The following is a 23,880-nucleotide window of genomic DNA, read 5'->3' on the forward strand; positions in this document are numbered from 1 at the left end:
TCAAGATTTTCGCGTCTTCTTTCGAGTCTCTCCTCGGCATTAAAATAATGTTGTGAATTTTTGTGGCACCGAGCATTCACACATTACCTGCAAAAATGATAAACTGTTTTTTTTTTTTTGTAAGTTTTAAAGCGGCATCACAAAACGAGCGCTTAGTACCACTATGTCAATCTCGCGCACACAAAAAAACTCCCTGACTTTCCACTGTCCCCCTCAAACATTAATTCCACTAACATCGCGGAACCTTTACAAATCTCGAACTTCATGCGCGTTGATGAAAACGAGGAAGCGCCCGTGGTTAGACAATAAACGCATGCTTATATTTACTGATCTGTTTTGATTTTTTTGAAATCAAGTGCGAAACAAAATATTTTGTAAATATTCAGAGAAGTATGTACCGTACAGTCTACCGGACATTTCAAGTTGTGTGGTCACAAAAACTAACGGTGCCTTTTTCAGCCCTATAGACTACAAGTATATGACACATTCTGAATCGTAGCTGATTTCACTGCCCGTAAACCTCCGTCGTTGACGTCTAATAAGGAAGTGGGCGAAGCTGCGGAGTGATTCCCGAACCCGAAACCCTTTGGCGACGTGTGGACGGAGCGACGCGCCCGAGAAGGGGGGCTTTCCTTTCTCTCTTTCCTTCTATCATCTATGTTGATCCGTTGCCAGCTGGCGGTGGTACGGCCCGGACCGATAATGTCGAGATAAAAGAGAAATCCAGCATTTAGATTTCGTGGAAAGCAAATTTCCTGGGATCCGTTTTCTAGGGCTCTAAACTCGTCAAAAACAAAGTTGAGGCCGAAGCGCGCTGATTGGACAATTACGAAGATCACCGCGCTTTTCTAGCTGGCGTCCAATCGGCGCGCTCCGCGAACTTTCGGCTCCGAATTTGAATTGGATGTGTTTAGTGCCCCTAGACGTGTGCGTGTGCAAACTGCGGGGGGCGCATCTCTACCTTTATCATCTTCATCGTTTGTGACGTCACGGGTAGGACTGACAAGGACAGAACGTGCCAATCTTGGATCCCTCGGCTCGTCAGCTAGCTTCGTGTGTTGTTTGGGCAACGCGCGGTAAAGCCTGTGCCACGTGCTGTGTTTATTTGCTCGAGTGGTATTTGTGGTAGGACATTTTCAGCAATGCTTGAAAGTGTGGCCCATGTAGTCGTTCTAACAAACACTTTTGGCGCTGACCTGCCAAAGCGCTGGGATGGTGGTGTGCTGGTTCACCCCGGTACAAAAAGCTGGTAGAAAACAAATGAATATCCAGCGCTTCACCCCACTATAGCATCTACCACGGAAATTAGGGTGTATTTTTTTATTGTGGTTAGGGCACAATAAAAAGGAGAGAGGAATGTTTCATCATATTGAAAATAGGGAAACTGAATCCGTGTATCCTCTTGGTTCTAATATGTTCTTTTAATGCTGGTCTCTTATTAGTTCGAAGTTGATTCCTTTTTAAATTTTGTAAACCAATAAGCAAACCTTTTCTCAAAATAGTCGTGTGGAGTCATTTGGATTTAATTCCTGCTTATTCACCCGACTGACACGAAACGTCCGAGACTCCCTCGCGATCGAAATCTAGTAAGTCGGTAATACTTCAGTGTCCCCAAAAAATAAGATATGCACCTGCTATAAATTCTTTCCATTTGTATGATTAATCTTGAAGACACTAATGCGCATAGTGCGTGATGCGCTTCTCAGTGAGCGATTTTAATATTGTAAACAAATCTTAGCAAAAATTGGATAGAACAAATTAATATTTCGCGTGAATTCGCCGGGCCATGTCCGACAATTTATGAATTTATGAAAATTTCTACTTTCTTCTCGGGCAGAAGTCGCGATATAACAAACTTCTTTGCCACGTATTCGATGCGGAAAGACCTAAGCGTCATTTGCTAATAAGCATTTGCTCCTTAGCAGCTGTCGAGTCACACTTGGAAAGAAGCAACTGTATCGGCAAGCTGAATGTAGCTGAAACAAAATTGCGGCGCTTTGCAACACAACTGTGCGCGTGCACAGCTAAGAAGGCAGCAAGTCATTTACACGGGTAAATGCAAAATTTGTCTCTACAAGAGCCTCCACAAATCAGAAGAATAAAAAAAAAAAAAGAGAAGCTACAGAAATTGCTTTGACGCACACCACACAAGCTGTAACGTGTAGCTCCGAACTTGTTTTGAGGCATTTGAAATATTTTTTGACATAAAAAGCAACTTCGAGGCGCTGTTGTTCATTAGAAAGATCACTCATAAAAACGACATACACGTTTTTTTTTTTTTCTAAAAAATAGAGCGTTCTTAATCGGCATAGATGTGAACTAACTTTGCCACTCCGTTCTTTGACAGAGTGCGTCGTCTGCTCGCATCCTACCAGCTCGGTCACGAAAGGGCGCCCGTGAAGTGGCACCACCAAAACATACCGTCACCAATATACCCGTGTGGAACTACATGGAAAAAGCAGCAAGTACTTAGCGACCAGCAATGAACTATGTTAGCCTCTTGCGCGAGCTGCTATTTTCATAATATGTGTTTCTTTCAGTGGCGGGGCAACGATATTTCAATAGGCGTCTTGGTTAAACTAGGGAGAGATCAAGGGAAAGGAGTGCAGGTGGCTTAGAATATTCGAAGCAAAAAAATAACTTATGAAGGTTTTGACATTGTCGAAAAGAGGTCTTGCCCAGAAATATCGAAGATAAATATGTGGAACGTATGTCGGGGAGTCTACTTAAAACCATAAGGAAATTGTACACAACCTCCTTCACTCGTTCCTATTAAGTGGTTGTTGCTGAATTTAAGACTGTTTGATATCTGCGTTCTATCAAACTGTTCTATACTCTTTAACTTTCGCAATGCTGAGATGTGAACTTTTGCCGCAGCAAGCGTGGCTAAGGAGCAAGTGCGGACGATATTCATCGTGAAGGGCGTTTAGGAACTTGACGATAAACCAGCGGCTGCAGTCTTATATTTAGTATCAGACCACTCGAGGTGCCTTTAAGATGGCGACACTTTCGGAGCGGGAAATGCCTAGCACGACGTCAGGCAGCGATGTTCAGAGTGCTTGCGTATCTTATTAAATCTTTAACCCCCACGCTACCAATACGATAATTTTCTTAAAGATTGCAACAAGAAAATTCAATTATATTTTGATGCCTTTAAAAAGTTGATATTCCACCCTGTCAGTGAACAAAATTGTGGAATAATATGTGATAACCACATAACCAGAGTTGCCAGGGCGTTGCTGTAGTCTGCTTTATGCATATCGTTTCACTATAAAATCTTGCAGTACATTCACGTATTTTTATTTAAATAAAGGTAACAATAAAACCAGACTTTGGTAATGAAAGCAAAGGTTCAAAAATTTTGGATGCCATTCTAGTGACAGCCTTGCCCTTGCATGTGACGGCTCAAGCTGAGACAATGACGACTCTTAGTTTTACTACATATGACATTACGCCAACTAACAATATATGACTTATCCACTCTGTTCATTTGCACAGACATAACACATCAGCAGCAGACATCATCTGACGCGTCAGCGGTTGGCTTTCAGACATACACTGAATGAAGGTACAGCTTTCTTCCCTCTCATCTTATTTCTTCCAGCTTTAATTTCGTTCTACGAGAGCCGCTAGTAAACGCTCTTCGCGCAGGAGTCTCATGTCGCAAGAGATAGCGGGTGGCAGTCACCCCCATTCCCGCGGATTTTGCGTACGCCTTTGGAACAATATTACGCCAGCCAGCTCAGCGGTTCTTTCACCGGTGCAAGAGATAACTGCGAAGCACGGGTACACGTTACCGCTTTCCTTTGCTTTTCGGCAGCCGGCTTTGTGGCGAGCCTAACGAGCGAGCACCGGAAGTACGGACTGGAAAGAACTCTGAGCTAGTTTCCGGTTGGTTCTTTGGACAGGACTTGGGCGAGGGCCGCCAGATCTGATTATGCAAAAAGTAATTGAAGTATAGTCTAAAATCTCAGAATGATAAAGTGAATTCGGTCCAGAACGCGCCATTCGGTGTCTTCGACGGAAATGACCGCTAGCGCCCTGTTGCAGGGTTCTGCCAGAATGCCACCCTTCAGATTTTTTTTTTCGCTTTTCTAGTCGAGTGTGTGTGTCTGTCTTATTGGACTAGCAAAATAAAATTATGTGATAAATCAAGCGGCCATGTACTGTACCTCGTGTCGAATTTAAGTTCTCCAATAAAGCTGGTTAATAAGAGGAAAAAATACACATCTATCATGTCAGCACATCTATTCTTTTTTTTTCCCCGGATCTCAATGATGATATTCTATTCCACACTACAAAACGTGGCAAAATGTCCCTCCTTTCACATGATTTTTTTAGGAAGAAAGTACGCAGAGACAGAGCGCATTTCCGGGCGCTTGCTGCCCTACGTATGTTCCTTGACAATTCGAGGTTTCCACATGGTGCGCCGATATTCTTCTACATAGACTAGTATAAAAAACGCCCACCGAGTTGCTAAATATTTGGTAATTTTTATGGGTCTGCCTGCGATCAAGAGTATTCATGATTACGTGTAGTTTCGGTCTGGTTTTACTAACGTACGGGCAGCCCTTTAATCGAGTGTTTACGATAAATATCTTTTTATTTTACCTTTGAGGGGTTTTGTCGTGCTCGTTTTATGGCATTTGTTTAGAATATGGAAGAAGCTAGAGCTCAAATAAACAAAAAATATTTTATTCAGTTGCTATGCGCTATGATATGCGCTTCTAGGTTCAATAGACCGTTTCAAAAGTGGTCGCCGTCTTTTAGCTGCTGCGCCCAGTCTCCGCATCCGCTATTGGACACGAAGACTCCGCCAGCGTTAGGCGTGCGCTCGGCTCAGCTCCTATCGAAAACGAGTGCTGCGTCACTGCTCGGTCAGGACTCGGATCCAATCACACTCTTCGAACCTAAGAAATGGCGACCAGCAATATGTATTGCCGGAGTTTTGAAAAAGGGTATAGATAATATACCTGTTGCAACCAAGGCCATTTTTGGAGCGATTAGAGATTTAACGTGACTATGCTTCAGGTGAAGCACAACTTGTTTGCAAGGTATGTCATATTTAAGAAAATATGTATTTGTATTATTAATACAGACTTATCAGTTATTTTCCTTTATGTTCCTACGCTCCAAGTGAACAACATGCAAAGTCCGCCCTCTGTAAATGCTACCACAATAACGATTGTTACTTAATGATTTTGTTAGGAATAACTGTAAAGCTTGTTATTTTTCCATCATCTCGAAATAGACAACTTACTAAACATTTTTATTCACAATTAACTCCAAAAAAGCAGTGCTTCAAACTAGGGCTAGGCGATTGTTCGAGTAAACGTCTGATTAAGCGAGTAATGTTTTAATCACGATTATTATTTTATTTAAACTGCTTAATCGTTTGAAATAGAAACCGAGTGAACCAACTCCACATTAAAATCTTTCCGTTTTTTTTATTTTTTTTTATTTTAGTGATAAATATTATTAGAGAATTTCAGCAGATCTTCCGATGACTCCGATAACGATATCCGATACTCCGCTGACGCCTTTGTGCATGCATCATATCGTTATCGGGTATCGTTTTCAACACCCGAGAACGATATCGGAGGTATCAGAACGAGCTACTGAAACTCTCTCTTAAAACCCAAATATCAATATGTTTGTTGGCGGAGAACTCTAAAATAGCAGCACCACGCTTGTCCCCAGCTAAAAATTCAAATTGCAGCATCTATCACAGGAAGAAAAAAAAATCATAAAATAAGACATCGGTTTTGCCCTTTTTACGTTATTATGCCTGGAAATTAGCGCTACCAATTATTTGGCTGATTAATCTTTCGAATCATTCCCATTAGATCAGTTGGAAGTTTTATTCGACGCCCTGCCCTAGTTGACATATGAAACACAAAGAGGGACATTCCAAGCTGTGAAGTCAGTGAACCATGACACTATTTAAATAATCATAAATGGAGTGAGCAATAGTAAAAATTGCGTCATTAATGTATTTCTGCTTCTTTTTTCTTTTCTCTTTTTTAGGGGGCCCTGCCCGTGGCTTTGCAGTGGCTTTCCTCTTTCATGTCTACACGATAGACTAATTATATCATTCCAGTTTGTTTCAATTTTTACGCTGGCGGCAGACTACACGCGGAAACCACGTGGTGACGGGCGCGATCCCTTATTTCACTTTAGCTCGGTAATGCGCCAAGCTACAAATCACTAAAGGCCATAGTAGCAACCCAATTTATTCTAGAAGCACATGGTTTCGACAGACCGGAAGCATCGTTCAAGATTTCAAACGTGGAGGCCAGAAGACGAGCGTCCTTTCTCGGAAACGATTCCTGAGGCCAAGATGACTCTCTTGCGGCGTACTGCGGCAATTACAAGGGAACAGCCACGGCAGCAGCCCACGACGTACAAGAGCGGCCATTGTCTCCTTCTCCTGGAGGTTCGGCGAGAGACGTACCGCGCCCGCCCAGGGAATCTGTCCCCGGCACTTAGTCGGCCGCCGTGTATTATAAACCGTCACCTAATGTATCGTGTGCTTGAAAAAAAAAAACTTAGATTATTTTACCGAAAAAATAAACTCCGCATAGCTCTACGTTCAGTCTCGGCCCAATAATAATTGGGGTTGTGTGGACATTTATACAGCGTGTAGTTTCCGACGAGTCACACACTGTAGATGAGCAATTCAGCCAGTGCAGTACAACCGCTAGCCTGGGGTCTTTAACGTGCACCACGCAGTAGTGATACACGCCCAATTGTAGAAATAGTGTTTGGGACACGGTGCCAAAGTTTCAGTAAGCGCCATTATCACATTATTCAAGATATATCGGCCATTATCGAAAAACTTGAATAGGAAAATGCCGACCAAAGGTGCTTCAGAATACACTGATATGAACAACAAACGCAAGTTGCAACGCGCCCCACTTTTTTCACTGAAAATATCAAACATCGCTGACAACATTTTAATTGGATAACGGCAAGACCTGAAAATGTGCCACATGGTCCAGACCGCTTGGAGTATATTTGGGTTGACACTGAGCGCGCAGCAACGCGTAGTTAATTTTAATTCAGTAATATATATGTTCATTTTTCTAACAGCAACAAAAATATACAGTGGTAGAGGGTGCATGAAAAATAAAACTGTTTAAACAACACCGTTGGTCTCTTCTAGCCTCGAGGACGCCACATACCGCGACACAGCGACCGAAAGAAAAAAGAAAACAAGATTCAACCAAGCACTGTCATAGAGTTTTAGAACCGAAACCTGAACAAATACAAAACTTAAATAAACATTTCGGCAAGAGCAAAGCCGTACATCATTCCGTCGTGACCAATATGGTCAGAGAGTATCATCTGCCGTAAACTGCCCCTAAAAACTAATAATATTATTGTCCGTATGTTTATACAGCCGCAAGTTATTCTCCCTTAATGGGCGTCAGGTGTCTCAGCTGTAGATGAGAAATTTAGCCAATGCATTACAACCACTAGCCCGGCGTCTTTAATGTTGATCACGCAGCGGCACTAGTGATACACAACCGCCCGGCGTTAATATGCTGATTGGGATCGAAACGGGCAGGGGTGGAGGTGGAACCCAGGCTCTCTGGGCCAGCTTGCTAAAACAGTGCCTCAATTCCAGCCTCAACAGCGCCTCAAAGGCTGGGGAACTGGAACGTCTTGAGACTCGGCTTGAGTCCCGCTCAGCTCGTACGCAGGCTTTGGTATTGCTTTCTTTCCACCAGCCTCAGCTGAGACGCTGCTTCTAGCATTGTAGTGACTTCGGCTAGTTGGTGTTGCATTTTAAAAGGGTAAGAACAGCGCTGTTTTCACCCTTTTAAAACGCCGTTTCTAGCAAGCCGGCACTGGGTTCTGCAGCGTGAGCTTCCGCTCCATGCGCTTCGAGCTGAGGCCCTAATCTGGACACCTGCCGAAAAAGTCGACGAGAAATCCGGCAGCCGTGATTCGCCAATATCTCACTTGACCTAGCTTGGCGCCGGCCAATCATAGCGGCCGGATTTTTTTTACCGACATTTTTGCTAAGTGTCCAAATTAGAGCCCCTGGTGTGCGATAGCGGTATCTAAACGTCCTTGGCGCTAGCCAAGGAGGTAACACTGGGCCTCAGGTAGCGTCAGGTATTCTCCATATCGTGGAGTGAAGTATAAAGGAAGTCGGCGTGGCCACGAAAAAACCATTTTCCTGTTTTCTTTTTGTTTGTTTTTTTTAATTTTACTAAGTTCTTTATTGTTTACCACTGTCTAGGGTACTTTTCATCGCGTTTTGGAAACACTGTTAACGGAAGCCGCCATAAAAAAAATGAAAGCCGTTTACAACTCCCTGTAACGCCGAATTAGAGCGCAGCTCTTGAGGAGGAGGAGGGAAGGGCACTGGGGGGGGGGGGGGGGTTAAACTAACCAGGGGGGGAGTCACGTGACCTTGGGGGTCACGTGAACCCCAATGCCGATGATGTCATCACTGACGTCACTGATGACGTCATCAGTGACGATGACGATGCGGGTACCGATGACGTCATTAGTGACGTCACTGATGACTTCACCAGTGATGATGAGGATGACGATGCGAATGTCGGTGACGTCATCAGTGACGTCGCTGATGACGTCATCGGTGATGATGACGATGACGATGCGGATGCCGGTGACGACATCAGTGACGTCACTGATGACGTCATCAGTGATGATGACGATGACGATGCGGATGTCGGTAACGTCATCAGTGATGATGACGATGACGATGCGGATGCCGGTGACGTCATCAGTGATGATGACGATGACGATGTGGATGCCGGTGACGTCATCAGTGATGATGACGATGACGATGTGGATGCCGGTGACGTCATCAGTGATGATGACGATGACGATGTGGATGCCGGTGACGTCATCAGTGATGATGACGATGACGATGTGGATGCCGGTGACGTCATCAGTGATGATGACGATGACGATGTGGATGCCGGTGACGTCATCAGTGATGATGACGATGACGATGTGGATGCTGATGACGTCATCAGTGATGATGACGATGACGATGTGGATGCCGGTGACGTCATCAGTGATGATGACGATGACGATGCGGATGCCGGTGACGTCATCAGTGATGATGACGCTGACGATGTGGATGCCGGTGACGTCATCAGTGATGATGACGATGACGATGTGGATTCTGATGACGTCATCAGTGATGATGACGATGTGGATGCCGGTGACGTCATCAGTGACGATGACGTCATCGGGGGTCACGCGACATCGGCGGGGGTCACGTGACCTCGGGGGGTCACGTGACCCCCCACGAGGTCACGTGACCCCGGTGGGGGGCTCGCGCGGTGCATTATGGGACATTTCCCATGATGCACCGCGCGGTTACGCCGACGGCGACGGCGACGGCGACGGCGACGGCGACGCCGCTCAAGCCGGAAACGGCGCCCCTAAGAGCTGCGCTCTAATATTGAACAAACATGGCGTTACCGCGGTACACCCCGGCAACGCGGTTGTGTTCTCCGTATTTTCGTGGCGACGTCCACTTAATCGGTTGTCAACATGTGAGATTTGGGGCCCAACACTTGCCTGACCAGTAGGAAGTTGGCGTGTAGCGGACGCTGTCGACACCGCGCCGGGAGTGCCGTCTAGAGCGAATCGTCATAGCGCGGTTTAGGAAAGCGAGCGCGTGAGTCGTACCCACGAACGCTGAGAATGGCACAGCGGGTTGAGAAAGCCGTACGAGCCCTGCTTCCAGTAGTTGTCCGTTTCCCTTCGCCATGATGAGAATGCGGGTTCGCATCGAAACTTCTTTTTATACGCCGATCGTATATAAAGCCAGCTGCGACAGCGAGCAGAGGAAGCAGACAGCAAGCACGGAGCAGAATTACCGCTCATTCACACTGGAAGTGGATCCGCGTTCGGAAAGCGGTTGCGAACGCGGTTGTATAATGATTCAGTACAATCGCACGCGCACTTGATATCATCGAGTGCGCGTGCAATTGTACTGGATCTTTATACAACCGCGTTCGCAACCGCTTTGCGAACGCGGATCCGCTTTCAGTGTGAATGAGCGGTTAGACTGTCTAACATGGTGGACCGAGCGGCGAGCAGATGGATGAAGCTTGCATGAGAGCGCGTCAGTGCGCAAAATACCCTAAATTCGATTCTTTTGTGTGTGTGTAGCTGGATTTCTTGTTAGGCTGGGTCCTGTTCGATTTAAACGTCCTTGGCGGTAGCCCACTCGGCCACCGATCCTACGTAAACTGCACACCGATAGCCCATTAAGTTCTACTATTCTGCGCATAGAGCTTGTTAAGAATGTACAGACTGCGCGTACGCCGCAGAATGACGGCCGCAATCTGTTCTAAAAAAAGACACTTGAAAGGGTAACATAATATGTTATGTTATGGCGGTGACAAGAATCTTTTTTTTTTTTCTCTTAAGCCCTCGGTACATCGACACTGAATTAAAAGCAAGGTGACGACCGGCTTTGGTCTTTTTCTGCAAGGCCTGCCTCACGTCAGCTCAGATACCCAGAAATCAACCAATTTTTTTTAATGTCTGAGAAGTTGCATCAGTAGCTTCTGTTTTTCCCAACCACCGCAGAGGAAAACCATAAACACATAGAATGTTGGTTAAATTATTACAGTCACATAATTAAAGGAACGATATTGCGCCGGTATCAGAGAAAAGTGAACGCAAGCATTCAGTTCAGAATTAAACAATTTATAGCGCCAATGAGACGACCTCAGGCATAGAGTAGAGGTGCTATATGTTTCCTTGTCTCGTTTAGAACTTCTATAAATAATTCACCAACACTAACTAAAAGACGTGCGGCATTAACGCGCGTTCTTGTCGCACGTTTTATATTCCTTTTTATTTTTAAGCAGCGTAACAAACAGCTCTTGACGGTATTTCTTTAGTTAAACAATTTCGCACGACAGAAAGAAGGAGCTTATAGCTACAGTGATATAAATGTTGTGCATTAATAAATATATTGAAAAACGGTTTTGTGTGACTATTTTGTGCAGCATCGTTGATGACTCAATTGTCCTTTTTCCTAACAAGAGTTTTAAAGTGCGTAAGAGAAAACGCAGTAAATAGGCGGGGGATTATGGTTGAATATTTGCGGATCATACCAAAAACCCTTTAGAGTGTCTCTCATATATCTTGCATAAATCATGGAAGTTAGGTGCAGTTTAGTAAGAAAAACACATTTTAGACATATGCACGATTCAGATTGAAATGAACACTTTTATATGTTTCCGCGTAGTTTCCAAGCCTGACGCATGGTTAAAGCAAATAGCACACAAGAGCCAATGTTAAAGCAGAGTGTGTACAAATATTCAAGCAAGTACAGAACCGTCATTTGATCGCTATCCTGCAGGTGAAAATATGAAGTGGTATTTCAAGTGGTGCTACTTGAATAATAATCTTTATTTTTGTTGGGTGTCCAAAAACAGCACAAGGCCTAAATAGTGGTACACCGCTCGTCATCAAGGATAAATGCAGGCAACAAAACAAGGTCGTGACTATGTACAAATAATTGACTCAAGCCTATGTCGAAAAACAATCAGGTCGCTAAAGATATCTACAGCAGATTGATCCAGTTTGTTAAATTCAAGTTGCATTCTTGTTAGTGGTGACGCGACATTCAAAGCAGACGGGTAAAAAGGACTTTGAAATCGATTGGACCGCAAGGGAGCGTGAAAACAGACAGTGCTTAACAAAAGTGGTGAGTCAACAGCACCGTTTACAACCTTATGTAAAAACATTACATCACGTAATCGTCTTCTATCGAGTAATGTACACAACCCAAGTTTTTTAAGTAATTGTTCGTAGCTGTAGTAGCAAGTACGGTCGAAATATCTGTCGTAAATTATGCCTATAAAGCGTTTTTGAACACGCTCAATACAGCATGATGCAGTGAGGTTAATGCAGTTCCATACAGAAGAGGCATACTCCAGCTTCGTACGCACTAGGCAACAAAATAAACGCACAAGACAAACAGGCGAAGAAAACTTTCTCGTGAAACGAGATATCGCCCCAAGATTTCTAAAAGAGGCGTTGCAGATAGTTAAAACGTGATGATTAAAATTTAACAATGAATCAATAAAAATTCCAAGATCACGAATGACGGAGACTCGGGTGATGACGCTGCCACCTATTGTGTAGGAAAATGCAAGCGAATCACGCTTTCTAGTGAGAGACATTGTTCTTGTTTTTTGTTCGTTCAGTGGAAGATAATTCTTTGCACACCACTGTGAAATTTGCAATGCGTCCTCCTGAAGAAGTACGCAATCGGAGTGAGATTGTACACGTCGAAACAGTTTGATGTCATCCGCATACAAGAGCACTTTTGAATTTTTCGCACAGAGCGAAATGTCATTCACAAACATCAAAAATAATAGTGAACCCAGGTTGCTTCCTTGGGGTACTCCAGAAGGCGATGAAAAATAATCGGACATGGATCCTGACACACGAACATAATTTGTACGACATGTAAGATAACTTTTGAACCATTGGCAGTAAGTCAAGCACAAACCATAGCTATCTAGTTTCGTCAGAAGTGTGCTGTGATTAACCTTGTCGAATGCCTTCGTCATATCAAAGTATATTACGTCGACTTGCTCGCGGTTGCAAACCAATGGAACGTCATAATCTAAAAAAGAGCATAGATTGGTTTCAACCGACTTACCCTTCAGAAATCCATGTTGTTCTGGGTTCATTTTATGTGTAAAGTGCCTGTACAGACGTTTATGCATTATCATTTCAAAAGCTTTGGAAAAACTGCACAACAATGAAACGGGACGATAGTTGTTTACAGTACTAGGGTCCCCTGCTTTATGAATCGGAACAACAACAGAGCGTTTCCAGATAGAAGGAAATATTCCTGAATGTATCGATAAATTAAATATGTGTAATAAGACAGGAGTTAGCAGTTCGGCACACCCTTTCACAATAAAACTTGGAATTCCATCTGAACCAGCAGACAGCTTCGATTTCATATTACGAATGCTTTCCCTGATTTCAGGTTCGTCAATTGGGATAAAAGACAGAAAATCAGATGTGCCATGGCACGTCGCGTTATTGTCAGGGACAGATGCTGATGAAAAACATGATTTAAAATGCTCAGCAAACATGTTGGCAATTTCAATTGAATCACACGTATAGCCAGAACTATTTCGCATCGGTGCCACGCTACTATTCCGCTTCTTTTTTGTCGGTACATATTTCCAAAAGTTTTGAGGCTTGGCTACATGTCAGACTCAAGCCCATGCAAATGTGCACTTTCGTCTTTTTTAAAAAGCCATTTTGCCATTTTGCTGTACAGTAAGTACTCATAGCTGCATAGGGCCTGTTTACGCAGCAGAAAACAAAATGACACAGCGAAAGGCGGATGGAAATGGTCAACACGTGTTAAGGGGTCAGTGATTGGCGAAATATAGTTGATTGGAGTAGAAATTAATACAAGGTCAAGCACATTTCCCGCTGAATTATGGATGGTGTTACGTTGTTCAAACCCATTAAAATAAATAAAGTCAAACAGGCTCGAAGCTTTCAGGCTGGTGACATCGCTCGTAATCAGGTTATAATTGGCCAGCCAGTCAATTCCAGGTAGATTAAAATCCCCATATATATGCACACGAAACTTTGTCACGTCTAGCTTCCCTTCTAAATCCCTAAAATGACGTGCAAAAACGTCCGAGCTAAGGTGTGGCGGAAAGTAGTAGTTACCTATTAAAAAATTAAGCCCATCACGGCACGTCACCTCGATCCATACACATTCCGAGTACAATTCAAGATCGTACCTTCTCCTTGCACACAGAGAAGTGTCAACGGCCGTTAAAACACCTCCCCCATATCGCTGTCGCGTGGCGGCATAATCTCGGTCTTTCCGAAATACTGAATAACACGGAGGAAAATACTGAGAGCTGGGGATAGTGTCCTCGAGCCACGTTTCAGTAAGGGAGATGATAGTGTACGAATTACCTATAACTCCGGACAAGAACTCGGATGACTTCGTCCTAAGACCACGAACATTCTGGTAATAAAGCGTGCACTCCATGGTACCTGATTATGCGTTTACATCGACCGAGGTGTCCGTGTCCGAGGTGACCGAGGTGTCCGTGCGAGCCAAGTGGTGCCACTTGTAGAAGGGTGTGTACTTGGGCTAGTTGGTTATTCATGAATAGGAGGTAAAAGCGCTAAAAAACGACCCCCTCGGAGAGTGGGCGGGTCCTCGAAAAGGCCTAAGGTGGAAAAGGTAGTATCTTTCTGCTTGGAGGAACACCTTAAGTTGTTGTTGGCAGATAAGGAAGGTGGTTTCGTGCTCATACCTGAGAGTGAGTTTTTGATCAAGGGAAAACAAGCGGTGGATAAGAATTTTAAGGAGGTAAAGAAAGTCTCATTGGCAAAAATAAAAGATAGGGCTATTGAACTTTGTCAGAACTTGGGCCTTGACAGATTGAAAGCATCGGTCGTACGAGCTAAAGGACTTCACTTGGACATCTTTTTCTCTGTGAAAACACACAAGGAGGCTATGCCGTTTAGAGCGATAGTGACACAGAGGGGGTCGTGGCAGTTACAGATGTCGTCATACCTTCAACGACATCTGTCACGGCTACATTTACATGATCCTTTTAGAGTTAATAACTCGGAATGCGTGGTAGAATATCTGAAAGAATCTAATCCGGGGCCATGTGATGCAGTGTCGTTCGACATTCAAGACCTTTTTTATTCAATCCCACAGGGGGGTCTGTTTGAATCTGTTAAAGAGGCTATTGATGTTTTTGGAGTTGTGAAGTTCCAGAATGAATGTGGCGTTGATGAAGGTGGTTTCTTGGAACTGTTACGCTTCTATCTGATAGCGCTCTGTGGTGTTCGTCATTCTTCAACTTGTCCGTCGTTTTTTAGCGCTTTTACCTCCTATTGGTGCCACTTGGCTTGCAAGTGGCACCACTTGACTTGCAAATGGAACCACTTGACGTCCAAATGGTACCACTTGACTTCCAAGTGGCACCACTTGACATCCAAGTGGTACCACTTGACATCCAAGTGGTACCACTTGACTTCCAAGTGGTACCATTTGGATGTCAAGTGGCACCTCATCCGAGTCAAGTGGTGCCACTTGGGCTTCAAGTGGGGCCACTTGGGCCTCAAGTAATACCACTTGAATTGCAAATAGTGCCACATGAGCTTCAAGTGGTACCATTTCGGGTGCAAATGGCACCAGTTTGAAAAATCACATATATCACTAATAAAATAAGTGAAAGGTGGCTGTTGCTCAAAGTTCAATCTACAAAAAATCCACAAAAATCTACAAAAAAAAAATAACTAACGGTTTTTGAGCTCGAGCTCAAGAAACACAGGGCGAGTCTTGAGCGTCTCGTCATCCCTTCACAGCCAATGAGAATGCGACATTAGCCGACACGAACGCCGAAGAACCAATCACGAACCAGGAAGATAACGAGCCACGCCCTGCGGTTTTAGGCCGTCATTTGCTACGTGTACTGCGTGTACCCATTGGGGGTGTTGTGCTTTCATTGTTATATTTTCATATATTCGGACAACTTCTTCTATGCTATGTGTTCATTCACTTACTTCTTCTTCATCATCATGTTTGAATGAAGTGTCTCATGAAAGCAGCACAGGTGACTGGACGTTCTTTAACGACCCGACGGATCCACCGAGGACTCCACATTCTTTCGACGACGAGATGGACGGCTGATTCGGCATCAAACCTCCTCAAGAGTCCTTGAGTAAACCAGGGAAGTTGGTAATTCCCTGGGAGCGATGGATTTCGCTCTTTAAATGTTTCATGGGGGCATCTGGTGATGACGTACTGCCCTCGAATGTCGTCAACACCTGCTCCGCCACTGCCTGGGAGTGCAGAATAAACGGGTCTTCGACACGTTGCCTTCCTCCCGTGTTGTCGATGTGCTGTCACCAGCAACGACGCCAGCGGCAGCCGCTTCTATGAACTCCTAGCAAAATGGACAATTGGGCAAGTTGGTAAGAGTTCATGATCACTTACAGCGCGACTGGGACGAGGACAGACAGAGGAGAAACACAGAAACACTGGACAAGCGCTGAACTAGAAACTGATTCTATTGAAAAGAAAAGACATGTGATGCTGCTGCTGCTCGTGCAGGCATGCCCCTCCGTGGCCCTGGCGCTTCTTCTTTCACTCAATACGAAACCGGCCAAGTTATCCGAGATCCAAAAAGCCGATCTCGCTCTTCATCAAAGTCACTGTGGGCTGGCTCACACACAAGGATCCGGTTTGTGTTATGTGGTACGTTTCCATCATTTCTCGGGGTAGTTTGTGGTTGTGTCGGAACATCACTGTAGTCTTGCTAAAAAGGGGTTGGCATCCGGAATCCCGGCAATGCATCGCGAGATGCGTGCGAACGGTTCCTTTCATAGAACTGTTGTGTTCTCGTAGTCTTATGTTGAGGCAACGCCCAGTCTGTCCTATGTAGGCACGCCCGCAGGAAAACGAAATCTTGTAGACCACGTCTTCTATGCAGGCGACAAACTGCATTCCGTGTTTGATGCTGCAGCCGCTGTGAGACTTAGGATCGTTATTTCTCGCGCGTTTGTTAACTGCGGAGCACACGGAGCTGAGCTTGTGGCGGGCGGAAAAAAACAACATTCGCGTTGTATCTTGAGGCGACTTTCTTGAGTCCGTGGGAAAGGCGGTGGATGTACGGTATGACTGAGGTTTTCTTTTTCTCTTTCTGCTCGAGGTCACGTTGCTCGATCGCGGTATCTGTTTTAAGGTGTTTCACGATTTTTTCGCAAGCTGAAGAAATGACAGAATTAGGATATCCCGAATCATTGAGCCGTTGAATTTGGGACATCAAGCTGGAATTCAAATTGTGGATGCATGTGCTTGTTAGAGCAGTCCTCAGACAGGAAAATGCGATGCCCTGTTTGACGAGTTTGGAGTCGGTTGATTGAAAGTTAAGAAGAGCCTTCGTTGTTCTGGGACTGTAACACCAGCAAACATTATCGTCCCCCACTTCGATGCGGAGATCCAGGAGCTGAATGAGGTTCTGTTTTGGGGCTTCATAGGTGAAGTGAAGTCCTAGCCCTTTTTCCGTGAAGATCTTCAGCACATTGTCAAGCTTCTAATGGAAATTAACCCTCTCAACGAACACCAAATAATCGTCTACGTACCTAAACACTTTTTTGGTGTTTTTCTCCAAACAGGGTTCTAAATCCCGATCGATCTTGCCTAGGAATATGTTACTGAGCACAGGAGCTACCCTAGACCCTATGCAAACGCCGGACTTCTGTATGTACACCTTGTCCTGCCATCCGATGAGTGTGGACTTCAAATAAACGGGCAGGAGTTCGAGAAAGTCTTCTACCGTAATCCGGCATCGCGTCCTGAAGGCGCTTTCGTCGTTGTGTTCTGTGATGCACTCCTTGACGCTAACCATGAGGTCGTCGTGTGGCATGGAATAATATAGTTATTCAACGTCGATGCTGAACGCGCTGCACCCGTGTGGGTTACGGACATTTAGAAAGTCAACAACCGCCTTGGAATTGGGGACGCACATTGGGTCTACAATATGTAGGGAGTCGAGGTGCCTTTGCAAAAAGCCCGAAATTGCGTGTAACCAAGAATTCCGCTCGCACACTAGGGTGCGAAAGGGGACTCCTGGCTTATGGGTTTTTGCTGCGAGAAATACGTCTAACGTGAGGTTTTTTTCCTTTCTTTGCTCCTGCAGCAACACTGGTCAGGTTCAGTTGGTGAAGAAATTTGATGGTGCATTCCTTCACCTTGGCGGGACGATCGGAGACCGCTCTAAAGTTTTTTAGTACGGCTGTTGTCGCTTTTTCGGAGAACGAGCCGTCGGGCATGATGACAAAGCACCCTTCTTTGTCGGACAACATTATGTTCATGCTGTTGGACTTGAGAAAGTCAATCACGGGCTCGAGGCCTTTGGTTCTTCGGCACCCTCCTTCGGATCTCCACAGCACGTCAACACAATCAGCAACGCACCTTGGTCAGAAGAGTAGACAAGTTGGTCATGTCGAGATCCATCTCACGAGCAACACCGGAAGAGGACAGACCAAGGCATGCTCCATTTTGGCGTCGAGGCGGTCAGGCTGTGTCGAACGCCGCCGGTCGCGTCGGTTATGCCACGACGCAGGAATATAAAGCGGCGGGTTTTCGCCGACGTGACGTCGCTGTGACGCGCTCGCACGCGCGCACGCGTTACGTCGGAGTATAACAGAGCCTTTAGTGTCAGTTCGTTGAAGTCGTCGTCGACATGACGCAACTCGACGTCACGAAGACTTCCCGACAACATCACGACGTCGACGTCATCGTCGACGACGTTACACGCCGTCAAGGCTTCGTCGTGACGTTGACGTTCACGATGACGTCAGGACGACGTTAACGTGCCGACATAGCGATGTTTGACGTTGCGTGGGGCGTCTACGTCAAGGTCGGCATCGGCGACCACGTCCATGTCGTCCTCGATGTGACACGTGACGTCATTACCGCGTTACAAGGGCGACTTGATCTTGCGTAACAGCGTCGTCCTCAACGCGACGTCACGACTGCGTTACAACCGCGACTTGATGTCGCCAAGTGTGTTGTCCTCGACGCGACGCGATGTCACGACGGCCTTACGACAGCCTCTTGGCGTAGCGTAACGTCGTCGACGATGACGTCGTGGCGTTGGCGTGTCGTGGTGCTTTGACGTTACCTCTGACGTCAAAATCATAACAAAGCTTGAGCTTTGTCGTTGGTTCATCGCAGCGAAGGTGGCGCTGCGATCAAAGTGGCTTGGTTCCACCTGATCGCTTTCCACATTTTGAGCTGCAACTGACAGCATGAACGGAGCCTACACTGTTAGCAAAAATAACATGCCCAGACGTGTAAACCGTTGTCCCATAGCGGACACGTCGAAACGTGTTCGTTTTACACGCAGCCATCTGTGTTTTTCGTCTACACATGAGGTGCTGTGTAAACTTAACACGATACACCGTGTTTTTCTTCCGCTAAGCACGGTTCAGCGTGTTGGCTGAGCGTGCTCATAAAACATGGCGGCCAGCAGCCGAGAACAGGCGAGGGAGGAGCCCAGCAAGCCGCGCGCCTTTCGGCTGAATTGAAAGCACACAGGATGGCGTTTGTTCTCCTTCGATGTCTTTTATACACACTAAACAGTCTCCAAGTGGCGGACGTAGCTACGCGCAAAAATACGTACGTGCGTCGTCGGCGGTCGGCGGCGCCGGTACCTACGGTAGCTACGATCGAGCCGCTAGACAGAAAAGCGAACTTAAATGGACAAATAACTCGAGCAAACTATTTGAAATCGGGCGGTAACTTCCGCCACCTAGCGGGATTTCTAGCAGTCTATAAAAAAAGTTTGTTAATATGCTACGAGCCTACGACCGATCACAAGTAGACACAACCCCTACATACATCACGCACAACACCAACACCACGCATTACACATCACCGACATATACACAAACACAACACCCGACACTGCGCCCGACACTTCCTACTTAACATGCTTTTCTCTCCGCGGCGTATATAAGCTTGGCATGTGCGGGTGAGCTATTTAGTCGCTGACCGTTACAGATTTATAGAAGAAGACACAAAACACGGCGCAATGGACAGCCGTATGTAAGAACTCTTTGCATTTGAAAAGTATGGGGGCAAAATCTATAATGTTAGTCCGTTGCGAAAGATAACGATGTATTGACAATAAATCCTAAACCGGTCATGAGGAAATTCAAATTTTTGTTATTTTTATGCTGGACCAGTGTTATGAGCAGTCCGACTAGCTTGAATCAGATTTTTTTTTTAATTATTAAGATTTTATCACTATATAATTAATAATAAACGGAAATGATGCTTGCGCAAAGCATTTTTTTATATATTCTTGTGAAGGACATGTGCTCAACACTTCACTTCCGCTAGTTGCAGTACAGGAGCAGACGCCTTCACTTTTGGGTCGTGTTGATGCAGTTTGTTGTCGTCTGTCGTGTCGGTGTTGAGTGGAGCGGTGGGGCTCGGGAGTTCGTGGCCGGTGTTATTCGTGATCACTGGTGTAAGGCGCTAATGCGTCTTTTTTTTTTTTTTTTACACTGCCACGCTGTTATCATTCCGAACTTTGAGTATACACGGGCCCGTAGCTCTGCATTATGCTGAATGGCGAGCTCCTTCTCTGCTGACGTCGCTTTCCTGGTACCACTCGTGGATACTGCAAGCGTTTAAACAGTGTACACCGTCTCGCCTACATCCCCGGTGACGTATTCGACCTGTTGAAACGTTTTGCTTCCGTCATTTTTATGTACGCAAGGCAGTTATCTCGTTGCTCTGGTTCCGGTTATAAAAGCAAGGCAAAACGCTCGTAGTTCCCGCCCTCAGTACACGTTGGACATCTTCCACACTTTGACACCGGATAACTGAATGAACGAGGATCTACTGTCACTTCAGAGGTCACTCTCGCCGCTTCCTCACCGTTTAGCAGCAGGATCAGCTGGCGACAAGCCACGGATGAAAGCATTCGTGGCTTGTGAGCATCAACAGCCCAAGCGCACTCGGTGCCGACGCGGGCGATGCGGGTTTCTGTCAACGGGGAGGCCAGCACAAACCGTGACCGTTCCAGCTCTTCGTCATGGCACGGTGTTGCAGAGAGCAGAGTAAAATACAACTACACGGACCACCGAAGCAAACGCACTGCTATTGTAAATCTTGGCTTGTGATTGCGCCTTTGTAGATCCTCTTATTCGTTTTACTGGAGAGACGCAAACGACAGGCATAACAAAATCGCTTGCATACTCCGCATACCTCCCAAAAGCATTTACCCAGTCACCTTACGAAAAGCGCGAAACACGGAGTCCGCACCGTCCTAAGCTTCTTCTGTTTTTTACCTGCTTTAGAGCAGTTTGTACCCGCTTTTAGATATGCCTACTGAAACTGAAACAGGGCAGTGCCATAGAAAACAGACAAAGTTGGGAAAGCTTGCTCGCTCTCTCCAATTTCTCAACTCTCAAGTGATTGTACCATAGTAAATGCACCAGCGCCTTTCCAAAACAAAGAAAAAGCACTATGTTCACCACGCAAAAGATGGTCTCAGTTCATGCATCTGTGGGCAGGTAGGAAATCTTGCCCCAATTTATTCACACCGCATGATGAGCGCAGCAAACTCGCACGAGATTTAAAGGAAAATATCAGTGGTGACTTAAGTTTCCATGAAATTCTGTTACCGGTCGTTTGCAGGACCGAGTCATCTACTCGAGCTGTGTGCGTCGCTGTGCAAACGCAGTCCAACACGAAGCATAAAAACGGCAGATCTAGGACAACAATCCGGAGTCCATTGTTCAATTTAAACGACGTAATTTTGTTGAAACCGCCCACAGCTTTTTACTCACGGTATGCGTCGGTATACTTCCACATTTTGAAACAGAACGAGGGAAGATTTACTTCTTAAAACGCTCGCTGCGTCCTCCCGGACCAGCTGGACCGGATCAGCTGATTACGACGGACTAAACCCACAGCAACCAATTCGCGCTCCGTGTTAGTGTGGCTTTCTACCTCCAAGCACCGCACCACACACCACGGACACTTTAGCTCTTTGTCGCATCGCCGCGTTGCACCAAACAGAACGAGATCGCCGAAGTAAACGCAGCGCTGTCGTGACCCTTGGCTTGTGGTTGCGCACTCGTGGACCCGGTGACACCCTTAGCTTTCCAAGCACACACGACGATTGCGAATGATGCTTTCCGTCGTCCGGGAACATCACAGGGGCACGTCTCCGGTCACGTCTTCGCTACATGTGCTCGCAAACCGAGCACCTTCCAACCTTCTTGCCCAACCAAAAGAATACCGGCGCCATGTTAAACGTGCGTTGTTGCCAGATTTTCTCCGACCAAATAAAAAACAACGAAAGCAAACCGGTTCTAGCTTCCAGCTTACATCGGCGTTACGCCGTGGCCAAATTTTCTCTGTCAGCTCTAACTTAAAGATGACCTACAGATGCAGCAACACTGGACACCACGGAGCGCCGTAAACAGCGTAAACAGAGATCAGTGGCCGTAAATTCTGAGGAGGATGCATGGGAAGCGGCGGCACCTTCGCTTGCAGTTGGAAGGGTTGAAGCCAAAACGAAACCAACTGCAATGTCGCGTGTTCAGATCAAGGGCACGCTTTTTATAGCCATTGTAACTGTTTAGAACGAGTAATTATACGCCTAACTTTATTTTTGGTGTGTGAGAAACAATTATCAAGACCCCTAATATAAATACAAACAAGGGCGACATAAGGGAAGCCGCATTGCCATTGTCGACCACAAACAATGGCAGCCAGCACGCACGGTAAGCGCGGGGTTCGCCCCGTCTCGCGACATGGCGTAATTGCTTTTGGTGCTTATCTGTCTCCGAGACATGTTCCTTTCCGCGGAATTTGACTCCACGGTCATTTCTAGGTGTGTCCCCAAGCGTTCCGGTGCTTCGGTAGCCGGCAATGCTGCGGTCGTCGCCGGCGGTGGTGCGTGTTTTCGAGGTCGGCTACACGGTTATGCGTGTATGACCGAACGAAAACACGTTTTTTACAACCTCGCATGATTTTTGAACGAATTATCCGTTACACAACGTGTAAATTTATGGTAATTTGTGTAAATAGCGTGTTTTTCACCCCAAATATTCACCAAATACACGGGACTTGCTAACAGTGTATGGCTCACCCCACTCGTACCTTCTAGTACATTCTAACAACTGAAAGATGTAAAAAATATGGCCGCTCCTAATGGCATGATGGTGATAGCTGGCAATAATTTTTCATATGGCCTATAGATTATATTATATATTGGTTGGTGTTGACGAATAAGGAGAACAAAGAGATGTTGTAAATCAATTATTCAAAATTACGACAACGTCCTGAAAAAAAAAAGTTGATTGAATTGAAATACTCTGCGTAAAGGCTTTTAACAACAGCTGCATACGAAGCGCTGTATGGTGGCGTATGCAAAACATGAGCATAAGCATGCTATCACAAAATATTAATTGACGTTTCTGCAACTCGTCAAAGCATTTTGTCCTGCCAAAATTGAGGAGTGGCGCAATTACCGAAAGCAATACCAACGATTCCGCTTATACTCCACAACTTCACCTATGTGCACTTGAATAACAAACGCAATCGTCCTAAAAAATAGTTTTATTATGAAATATTTTGACGAAGAAAAACATCTCGGCAGTTTCTCCGTCTCAACGACTTCCGCACTCAACCGGGGCTATTTTTCGAGAGCGCAAGTGCAGAGAGCGATGGGCGATTGACAGAACGCAGTCATTTCCTGAGTCGGCCCCAACGTTACGTTTGTGTGCTTTGGACTCTCTTGGGTCCTTTCGAAAGGAAGCCTTTTTTTTTTTTTTTCGCAGCCTAGATTTTCGGTGACCCGACAGGGGGTGCTGCTCGCGACACCCCGCTCTGCTGACTTCTCTGTTCCTTGCATTTTCGTGGCCCACCCTGTCATCACGAACACGCTTTCTACTGGATGCGAAGGCAGGAAAACGACAGGCGTAATGGCCAGCTTCCGGAGACGGTGGCGCCTCCTTGCGTACTTGTCGTCACGTGTCGTGCCTGACTACCGCAGTCATTTGGAGAGAGATCCACCGGTAAACGTTTTTGTTCGAATTTGAGCTCCTCTTTTCTGAATATAAGTATCTTGGTAGACTTCTCTCTCTCATTCGCGACCCCCTCTCCGGAGTTGGCTAAAATTCATCTTTCGGGAATTTTCGGTTTTTGAACCACCCATCAGCTCGCTGTTGCCAATTTCCTGTGTGCCACTCGCGTAACAAAACAGGCATCGTGAGTGTCTTTGACAGCTGCGGTCTCGGGGCGCAGTTGTAGGTAGTTAGAAAAAA

The sequence above is a fragment of the Ixodes scapularis genome, unplaced genomic scaffold, assembly GCF_016920785.2.
Source record: "Ixodes scapularis isolate PalLabHiFi unplaced genomic scaffold, ASM1692078v2 PGA_scaffold0__279_contigs__length_252992795, whole genome shotgun sequence".
Classification (NCBI taxonomy): Eukaryota; Metazoa; Arthropoda; class Arachnida; order Ixodida; family Ixodidae; genus Ixodes; species Ixodes scapularis.